General features: G+C 51.0%; 1 long non-coding RNA gene across 5 annotated transcripts; it reads left to right on the forward strand.

Moving 5' to 3' along the window:
* Positions 1-319: 319 nt before the first annotated feature.
* LOC121660520 lies at positions 320-9,873 on the forward strand. Of its 5 annotated transcripts, none has more exons than XR_006014699.1 (4): positions 320-1,333; positions 4,514-4,959; positions 7,556-7,663; positions 7,863-8,740. It is a non-coding gene; the product is annotated as an uncharacterized LOC121660520 (long non-coding RNA). The 5 variants fall into 5 exon arrangements; XR_006014701.1 differs by having other exon boundaries at positions 8,289-8,740; XR_006014700.1 differs by having other exon boundaries at positions 321-1,333; positions 8,386-8,883.
* Positions 9,874-10,344: the final 471 nt, after the last annotated feature.

Below are 10,344 nucleotides of genomic sequence, written 5' to 3' on the forward strand. Positions count from 1 at the left end.
ACTGGCTCTGTTCTAACTGATGAATATTTTCTTTTTTTCTTCTTCTTTTCTGTCATGCTGACCCAGGTTTGGCTGTTTGAAAGGAAGCTTGGCACAGCATCCATTGTCTTCTCCATTTGTGAAACACCGAGCAGAATCTGAGCAGGCTGATGGCGCAGAGCAAAACCTGCAAATATCTTGAGGATCCTGAGCCTGGGGGATGCAGCTAAACCCAGTCCAAAGGAATTTCTGGAAAGTCAAACCTGGTTTCCATTTTCTTGAGTTTGGCTGTGCCAGCTTCACCAGACATTTAGAAAAAAGCAAACAAAAAACTCCAACCAAAAAAGACAAAAACCCAAACAAACAAACCCACACAAACCAATCAAACAAACAGATAAAAAACCCCAAATCAAACCAAAAGGAATGAGGAGTTCACAGTAGTTGTGAGGATATCACAGCAGGCGAACGGCTGCTTCCCACAGGACCACCATACAAAGCCACATGGAACAGCTGCTCCGAAAGATCCACACCAGGGGCAATAGAAAAAGGGATACATGGCGGCTTTGGGGGTAGCTCCACATTGAGGTGAAGGATGAGCACTCCGTGGTACAGATCCAGCATTCCCCACACTCCAGGCCGCTCTTTGCTCCTGATGAAAGACCCTTGCAGGACTGTGGCCCTTCTCAATGCAATGTAAATCATCGCCACAGCTCTCAGCTGAGCCACTGGCATTTCCAGAGCGAGATTCAGGCACAATCCTACTGCCTCGGAGCATCTGTGGAAGATCCTGAACTTCTTCACCCCCAGAAACACAAAGCAGCTCAGGCTTTCCCTGAATTGGGTCTTCAGAGGAGGTTTCCAGTATCTCTGAGATTTGTTCACCCCTCAGCACGTGTGACTTTATGTACAGTGATGCATTTGGGTTCCTTCCTCACCCCTGTGTGCCAGAGAGAAACCACCCACGTGGATGAAGGATAATGTGTACAGGAAAATTTATTCCTGGATTGTCATTTTGCTTCACTGTCACTTAGTTAAACATGGTCCTTATCTAAGAAGGACTTAGAAGAAATGTGTAGGAATTTTGGCTCTGAGAGGAGCAGAAAGCACATTTTCTAAAGCAAATTCCCAGCTGATGCAGCTTCCCTGGCAAAAGAGTGATTCCCGTTCATCTTCCTGGGAAGAATGTGAAGACCCATTCAGAGATCACAGGTTCAGCTGGCCTTTGGCTTTGTGTACCTCATTTCACATGTCCAATTTCATTAAAAGAGGCTCAAGTTTGCCTTGCAACACAGAAGTGCTGTAGCTATTCCCAGGAGAAAACCAAGAAATGACTGTCCCACGGTGTGGTCACTAGGTTGGTACCCGGGGTAGAAATCCCACCACAGTTGTGGCTCAGTGAGCAAAGAGAGCCAGTGCTTTTTGGGGCTGTAACAGCTGAGAGTGTGGCAGAGCAGTTTTTATATTATTTTTAGAGTCCTGAAAACATTGTTCCCAAAACAATCTTTCTCTCCCGTCTTCTGTCATAAATTGTGGAACAGAGAAAATGGAAAGGAGCAGAGGTTTGTTTAAATTGGCTTTTTTGTTGTTGTTTTTTAGTCTTAAAATAGCATCAGCGTGATGCATGATACTTTAGAAATTGGATTAGTGACACCTATTTTGTCCCACCAGAGAGGTGGGATTTAAGACTTCCAACAATAGAAACACCAGATGTGCAAGAGCTCAGTTTTCCACCCCTCACAGGCCGGTATCTTGCTGTGCTATTTTAAGCAGCCTCAGCCAGGTATATTAAAATACTGCTCCAAACAACAACAGAATGAAAATGTTCCACCAAATGGGGAAAAATAAGAAAAGTGGGCGGCAGCTGATGTTCATTTTGCAAAGTCAGATGCAAACAATGTTTGCTGGATTCCTTTCCTAGAAAAATGTAGACATTTAATAGAAATCTACCTCTGAGGCTGGTAAGTTTGGTATGATTTTAGATCTGGGAGGAGCAAAACAGGTTCTAGAGAAGCTGTGATTGTCGCAGCCTTGGCAGTGTTCAAGGCCAGGTTGGATGGGGCTTGGAGCAAAGTGGTCTAGTGGAATATGTCCTGAGTGTGGTGAGAGTTGGAACAAGATGAGCTTTAAGGTCCCTTCCAACCCAACACATCCTGTGAGTCCATGAAAAGAAACTTTTGGTTTTCCTGAGGTGTTGCCTTGGCAAGGGGAGGTCACAAATACCTCAGGTAGTTTGAAATGCCCTGAGCAGAACCCAGCTGTGCTTTATCACAGGTGCTGAGGGCTTTTCACTTGTATTTTATGGGGGATTTTCACAGGGCAGTGCAAGAGCAGCTGAATGTGTTTGACAGGCAAAGAGGGCCAGTGTGGCAGCAGCTTCATTCAACAGAGCTTTTCCTTCTGTGATCCTGTATAACCTGAGGCACTCTGGGGCTCTTGAACCCGGCAGCTGGGCAAGTTAATCATGATAATAAGTGATAAATTAACCTGCTCCACTCTCCTTAGCATGGGGGGTGATGAGCATTAGGTAGTTTGGGGAGCATTGCCAAGATGGGAGCTTGTTTTTTGCCAAGGAGAAGGGAGAAAATATTGCTTAGAGTAAATAAAGCAGCTCTGCTTCCCCAGCAGGAGGAAAAGAAGCGATTAAAGATGTGAGTGCTGCATGGAATCATTTGCATGAGGATACATCTTGTCTGCTATGCAGGATAGTTCCCAATAAACCATGCTTCTCCTGACCTATATTTTTGGATTTCTACCACATAGTACAAGAGACAAGATTAAAAATCCCAAAGTGCTTTGTGGGCAGGGAATGAAAAGTGGGGAGGCACTTTTTTGTTTTCTTCAGCCTGCCTCTTTCTTTTGTTCCCTTCAGGGATCTCACTTCATTTCTGCTGGTTTTTGGAGCACATGTGCTTAGCTCTTTCCAGATCCCCTGGGCTTGTTTTAGCTCTGGGTGTCATGGACACTCTAAATTGTGAGGTTTTTTCCCCTCCATCTACCTCTGCTTCTTCAAGTGGTTTACCTTCCTTTACCTGTTGGAGTGATGGATTTTTCTCACCTTTTATTACTTAGTGCTTTTTCTGTATTTCCTTCATTCTCTAAAACCAACTTTTCACTTGCCCTGTGGCTGTTAGATGCCAGTTATGGGAGCATTAATTCTTTCTCTACTGCTTGTCTGAGCTTTCACAAGGAGCTGAGAGCTCTCTCGGGTTAAACTTGACTCGCTTCATCACCTTCCTTGCTGCTGCCTATGTCCTTGGACACTTAAGGGAATAAAGTCTCAGTGTGGAGGTGTGGAGATTGTAGTTGCGAAACTGTGGGTCTTTTTGAGAGACAAGAATGCTGTTCTCAATCTTTTCAAGGATAAACTGACCACCTTGTTTTGGGGCCAAGCAGGCTCAGATCAGCACAGAGGTGCCTGTTGCAGGTACTGAGGTTTGGAGGGCTGGCAGCAGCTTCTTGGGCTGTGTTTGTGTGGTGCTGTAAGGTTTGTGTTGGGTCCCTGGAGCAGTGGGAACAGAGCCCCAGTGAGATGCACATCAGGAAATGTGGGTACAAAGGGCCTGAAATGTGACCAGCTCTGGCATAGTTTCCATAGGACAAAATATTTTTACTGGGATTTTGGACAATTTGAGGCTCTTCCTCTTATCCTTTGCCTGGTGAACATTCCCCCTGTGCAAGAGTGGGGAATCCTGAGCTCACACCATGGAAGTGCCTGATAAATATTTTTTTCTCTTTTTCAATGTTTTCATCCCAGCAGGAGTCAGAGAATATGTGATTTTCCCCTCAATTTAAACCCTCAGAAAGGAGGGCCAATAGGGCTTTACCCTTCCTTTAAACCTTAGGATGATGAAAATGGGGGAGTTCTGCTCAATTCAAACCCATAACATAGCATTGTCAAAGTTATCTGCTTCCATTTAAACTAGAAAATAATGGAAACTAGGGATTCCCTGTCAAGCAATACCCCTAAGAGCATGGAAAAGGCAGGGTTTTCTTCAATTAGTACCCTTAAAATTGCAGAGGAAGGGGATTCCCCCTCAATTTAAACACAGTAATGAAGAAGGAAGATTGTCCTTTTGTTTAAAGCCCTTTTCTCCTGGTAAACCTCCTTTTTTCTGGGGGCACTGGGTTAGGACTGACGAGGTGAAAGGGGAAAGTTGAACGTTTCCCCCCGAGAGCCCATGTGCTGCCCTGCCTCCTTAGGTGCTGCCCCTAAGGAGAAAATACCCATTTTGGTAGCACAGATCCCATGCTGACAGTATTGCATCTCTGCCCACATAAGACGTCTGAAAACTGGGATTTTGCAATTTGGTATTCTGAAACGGGGCTGTTTTGATTTTTTTGCAACTTGATTTTCTAGTATTTTGAAACTGAATTTCTTTGGTATTTTGGAACTTGGTCCTCTGGTACTTTGAAACTAGATACTCTGGTATTGTAAAACTGGATTGCTGTTGTATTTTGTAACTTGGTATTCCAGTATTAGATGTAATTTCCTCAGGAAAAACACTTGGATCACTGCATCACTTTCTTGTTTTAGGCTCACCAGTCAGCCGGGCTATCCAAGTCCATCCTCCCCAGCGGGGAGAGCGGGAGCACGTCCGGCCATGGAGAATTTCTGGGAGAGCCCGGGAGAAGAAAGAAGGCTCCAGCTTCACAGATCTGTGTCATAACCCATCCTGTCGGCCGCTCCTGTTTGATCCTGGTGCATTTGTCCTCTTGGATTCAACCTGAGCAGCGCTAATTGCTGACAATGAAGCAGCCTTTGGTACTTCTTTTCCACAAAACCTCTCCATCCTGCCCTTCAATCCTTTTGCAAACACGGGGAAAACCCAAAACTCCGTTTTTTCCCCTCTCCCCTTCACTTTGCCTCCTCTTTTCTTGCAGGCTTTGGGCTATCCAGGCTTGCATGTGGATTAGACACCCTGTAAGCTCAGCTCCAGGTGGGATTGCAGCGGTGTTGGAAGCACCAGGGATTCTCCCAAGGTTTGGTGTGAGGAGCTGCATCTTGGGAGGGGCTGGGATTTTGTGCACTTCTGGGGGTTTTTTTTCTCCTGTTTGCCTTTTGGGCCGCCTCAGAGAAAAAGCTGGAAACCACAGAAAGGGAAGGAGGTTCCCAAATTCCTTTCCAGATCCTCAGAGGAGGCACAAATCCACGTGCAGCTGAGGAACGAGATGAGAATGGGAGTGAGGGGGGTCATGCTGGGTGCCCTCCCCCAGAGGGACCCAAAACTGCCAGAAAATTCACAGGGAGGGGAGTGTATAGAATACTAAAACCCTCGTTTTTCACTTTTAGGTATATTGATGCCTCATACTAATTTATGTATAGATTAATTTTCAAATACAGCCTCTCTATCTACCCTAACATATACAGCAATATAAGAAGCTGGGAATAGAGATCAGCAGGTTTTGAAAATAACGAGCCGGCGTTTTTCTCAATGAAGGAAAGAAGCAAGTGCCTGGCCCCAGGAGCCGAGACGCTCGGGCTGCAGGAGCTGCAGAGCGCCCAGAGCCGGCTTTTCCCTCTGCTCTGTCCCTGCCCCGGGCTGAGCTGGGCGGCGCTGCTGCCGCCTGGTGCCGGCTGAGGCGAGAGGGCGGCGGCCTCGGTGGCTGCCGAGCGTGGCAAGGGCAAGGAGCGGGAGCGAGCGGGGCTGGGTCTGTCAGCGGAGGGGAGGGGCGAAGGGCGGTTCGGAGCGCCAAGGGACACGGCCGTGCGTGAGCGGGGCCAGAGCGGTGAAGAGGAGTGGGCGCCGTGCGGGGCGGCGACCGCGAGGAATGACAGGGCGGGGGGCGGCCCGGCGGGGCCGGTTTTGCCGGGCAGCAGAGGCGCGGTCGCAGCGCAACCCGGGCGGGGAGCACCGGGCGGGCGCGGTCGGAATCGAGCCGCCCGCGTGCCGCTCTCAAGGGGGCGGCTCGGAAAGGAAGGCGCAGTTGGGCGCTTTCAGGATGGCATAAGTGACGCTTTATTAGGACCTGCCAGGACCTTGACGAGGGCTGGTGCCACTTCCGCCACACTCAAGATGGCGGACGCACTAGGCCCCTTTGAGAGGTGTCCCTGCCGATGCCTGCCGCCGGTCGCGGAGCAGTCGCCCGCCTCTGGCGCCGCTGACCCCACCAGCCATGTCCTCGCGCCGGGAAGCACCGCGGAAAATCGCGCGGAAAGCGCGAGATCGGTGTCGGAGTCCGGGCCGGATTCAGGCAGCCAAATAGACGCCCTTGTGAGGAGCGGCGGGAGCCCTTAAGTGTACCACACTAAAGATGGCGGCTCGACCGGAAGTGGCTTCTGCCAGCATCCAAGATGGCGGCGAAGGGCGGAAGTTTCGTCGCAGCCACACTAAAGATGGCGGTCGTGTGCACTGTTTTCTGACCTTCTCAATATGGCAGTAGGGAAGCCCCCCCCTTCCCCCTCCCCAAGGTGCGTCTATTCGGCTGCCTGAACGCGACGCCGACGCCAGCCCAGCGCTTGCACGCAATTTTCTGAGGCGTTTCCCGCTATGCGGACACCGCCTGTGGGGTCAGCGGCGCCGGGGGCAGGCGGGAGAATTCAGGCAGCCAAATAGACGGAGCGGGGTCCTTCCGGCCGCCATCTTGAGAAGGTCGAATAGCCACTGACGCAATCGCCACATTGGTGCGGTCCCGGTGACTTCCGCCCTTCTTCACCAGGAGCGGCAATGGCGGGGAGCCCGGGGAGCAGCGCGGCCGGGCCGGGGGCACCGGCGCGGGTGCTCCGGGCTCGGAGGTGAGCGGGGAACGGGGACAGCCCCGAGCGGACGGTGGGGGCCGCGGGGGATCGGTATTGCGGCCCAGGGATGGGTGTCCCGGCCCAGGGATGGCTGCCCCGGCCCAGGGATGGGTGTCCAGGCACAGGGATGGGTTCCTGGACTATCTAATAATATTATATAACGATCGTACAAGGAGATCTATGTAAAAAAATCCTCCATGGTCATCCTTCTCCCAGCCCCGCTGTGTTTTCAAGATCTTGGGGGAAGAGTTTGGGTCTGGACAAGGCTCTCGGGCACAGGGTGGGATTCTTGGGGTGCAGGGCCAGGATTTGGACTCGATGCTCCCTGCGGGTCCCTTCCAGCCCAGGAAATGCTGCGATCCTGTGCCTCTGAGGGTGAAATAAAGGGCACCGGTGGGGTTTGTGCCCGCTGTGTTCACGGCCCCGCCGGCTCAGGGCGGGTTCAAGGCGCAGCTGCCCCGAGCCAGCGGGACCGGCCGGGGCTGCTCGCTCCCGGTGCTGCCGCCTTGTGGGGAGAGCCCGGCACTGCAGCCCGCACAGGCGCTGGACCACGGGATCGGCGTGGAACAGCAGCGCAGGGAGTGCTGAGGCAGCGCAGGGAATGCTGCGGTCCCAGGGAATGCTGCGGTCCCAGGGAAGGCTGAGGCGTCCCCTGCCCGGGGCACTCGGCAGCAAATCCCTGATGTTGAGCAGCAAAAGGAAAGTGCTGGGTTAGTGGGAGGAGGTTTCTGGAGTGGAGCTGGGACAGGTGCTGATCCACGCATGGAATCACGGGGTGGTTTGGCTTGGAAGGGACCACACCAAGATCATTTACACTCTGTTTGTTGTCTGGTTCCACAGCAAAGACCAACACAGAACTTGCCACCTCACCCTCACGGACAGCAGGAATGTCTTCCATAGCTCTTGTTTTGGAATGGGAATGGCTGTTGGGAGCTCTGGCAGGACCAGGTAAGAACAGAAATGGGATCATTCCGGCTGCTGCTGGAGGTGGTTTTCTGCTTTCAGGCTGTTCTTCTCATTGATCCTTTCACAGCAGTGTTCCTGGGCACATTTGAGGGTAATTCTAGGAATTTCAAAACAGTTGAAAACTGGTGGGGAAAAAATGTGAACCTGATCCATTTCTGGTAATTCCAAGCTTCTCCCACAGCACTGTTCCAGGGGAAAGCTGATGAAAGGGTAAAGATGCAGAGGAACAAGTGCTGTAAACCCCCCAGGCTCTCTGACAGAGCAAACCTTCCAGTAATGCCAGTACATTGCTCTGAGAGACTCTGGGATCACAAGGTTTTCCAGGAAAGCAAAACAAAGACAGAGATGAGGGAATAAGCATCCAGTTAAGAATGGTTTGGTGGGTGTAGGAATGATTCTTATATGTTTGATGCTTCCCTTTTTATTCCTGAATAATTTTAAAATGATTCCTTGAATAAATCATCTAAATTTGGGAATTTAAATTTGAGAGGGAACAGTGCAACATTAATACAGGCAGAGATCATGGAATGGTGGAATGGTTTGTGTTGAAAGCCCCATCTCTGAGCCTGTTCTGGGCAGGCTCCTGCCCATCGGCCACTCCTTGCAGGTGTACATGGAAGTGATGGAGGCGTTCAGGGAACGCTGATTGTTTTTCCCTGCCTCTGGCAGTCAGGTCATTACAAAGATTAATTGACCTCTTCCAGTGGGGAGACATTTAAACAAGAGGTGCCAAAAGAATTGGAGCTTCTGCACGATGAAATCTGCAAGTATCCAACTTAAGATCCCCCCTGGATCGTCACCGGTCCGACTCCCACAGACTGGTCACCTTGGCCAGGAGTGTCCAATCCTGCTGTCAGTGCATTGGGCCGGGGTCTCATTTTCATTTCATGTAAAGACCCTCTGGGTGCCCCCCAGTCACTGGAAAGACCGGACTGGGCTCTCAGGACAGTAATTCCAGGTGTTCTCTTCATGGGAGTAGCACGGGAGCCTTCCCCTTGGCCAGAGGAGCAGCCAGTGCCTCCCTCAGTCCACAAATCCCCAGGACAGAACACAGAGAAAGCAACAGGAATATGGAAATCCCCCACAGTGGGAGATTCTGGTGCTCTGGATTAGATTTTGGATTTATAACGTTAAAGGGAGGGGTTTCAAAGACTGAAATACTATGTTTTATGACTTAAACATTTTCTTAAAAGACTTTTGAAACTGTACTACAAAAGCTGCAGAAGACTCCCACACCCTGAATGGGGCCCTGAGGCCTGACACTGCTCGCTGATGAAGATAAGATCAAGTAACAACTCAGGGCTGGGGATATTCATGGAGCTCAGGCTTAACACCTCCAAGATGAGGAGCACGGCCCCAGGGCTATCAGCTGCCCGGGCTCGCACCAAGGGCTGGAGGGAGGAGAGGCTTTGGGTACCTTGGAAAAGCCGGTGGTCACAGACGCAGTGACTGCCCATCCTCCACTGTGCAGAGCCCAGCTGCGGGGTCCTCACCGGGGGGAGGAAGCTCATCCACAGCAGAAGGGGTGACATGGCCCAGCACAGGGGCCCCCAGACCCTGCAGCAGAGCACCAGAGATGATGCCACAGACCCTCAGTGTTGCAAGGGACAGTGTCAAGCCGGCCCCTGCAAGAGAGGCACGTGGGCGTTCCCGCCTGGCCCAAAGTGTGCATTAACCCACGGAATTCTGCACCCTTCGGCTGTGGCAGCATGTGGCGGCGTGGCCACGGCGCCCACGGGGGACCCTCACCACCGGCAGACCGGATGGAGGGGAGCAACGAGACGTCGTTGGCACCCTCAGATGGGTGATGGGCTTCCATCCAACCCCTCTCCCTGTTCCCCCACGCACCCTTCTGTTTTCTATTTCTTTCTCTCTCTTCCCTTCTCTTTGCCTCTCTACTATTAAATAAAATACATCCATTTTTTTGGCAACAACATCTAGCCTCGTTTGGTTTTAATCTCGTTTCTGGGGATATTTTGAACCTTCTAAGTTCTTTCTGGTTTATGCACAGAGACTTAGCTTGCTTTGCTTTTCTGGGTTTAAACCGGATCGTAACAGGGCGGGTGTGGAGGAGTTTTTCTCCCTCTCCTGTTCATTAGTGTTACCACTGCTCTTGTTGCTCTCACTATGTGTTGTCATTAATCTCAAATGATTGTATTTGGTTTCCATTCTTAAACTGTTCTGAGCTGGAATTTTGTCTCTGGTCTCTTCCCCATCCCACGGGGGGTGAGGGAGCGGCTGCTGGTGCCCAGCTGGGGTCCAGCCATGGCCCCGGGCACTTCTGGGGGGGCTCCGAACCCGAGGGACAGGAGCGGTTTTGGGCTCACAAAAAGAGACCCAGTGCTGCGTTTCGGGGGCTCAAAAGCAGGCGCAGAGCTTAAAAGCAGAGACTGAATCCTGCATTGTGGAGTCCTATTAGCGCAGGCCGAGGCCCTAGGGTATATCACTGTGTCCCGCAGCCGTAGGGAGGAGGAGGAGGAGAGAAGATCCAGCAGGCAGGAATTGTGCAGCAAGATTGATTAATTATTTTACAAACTCTTTTATAGACTTCTTTCTTCACAATCTAATTGGACAAAGGATCAGCCTCCCCTTGGGGGTGATTGGCTAAAATCCTAAAACATCCATTGTCAAAATATTTTTCTACTGTACCATAAAGAAGACTT

This window comes from Corvus kubaryi, unplaced genomic scaffold (assembly GCF_017639235.1).
Source record: "Corvus kubaryi isolate FWS band 111438036 unplaced genomic scaffold, C.kubaryi_AGA036_p1.0 36382, whole genome shotgun sequence".
NCBI lineage: Eukaryota > Metazoa > Chordata > Aves > Passeriformes > Corvidae > Corvus > Corvus kubaryi.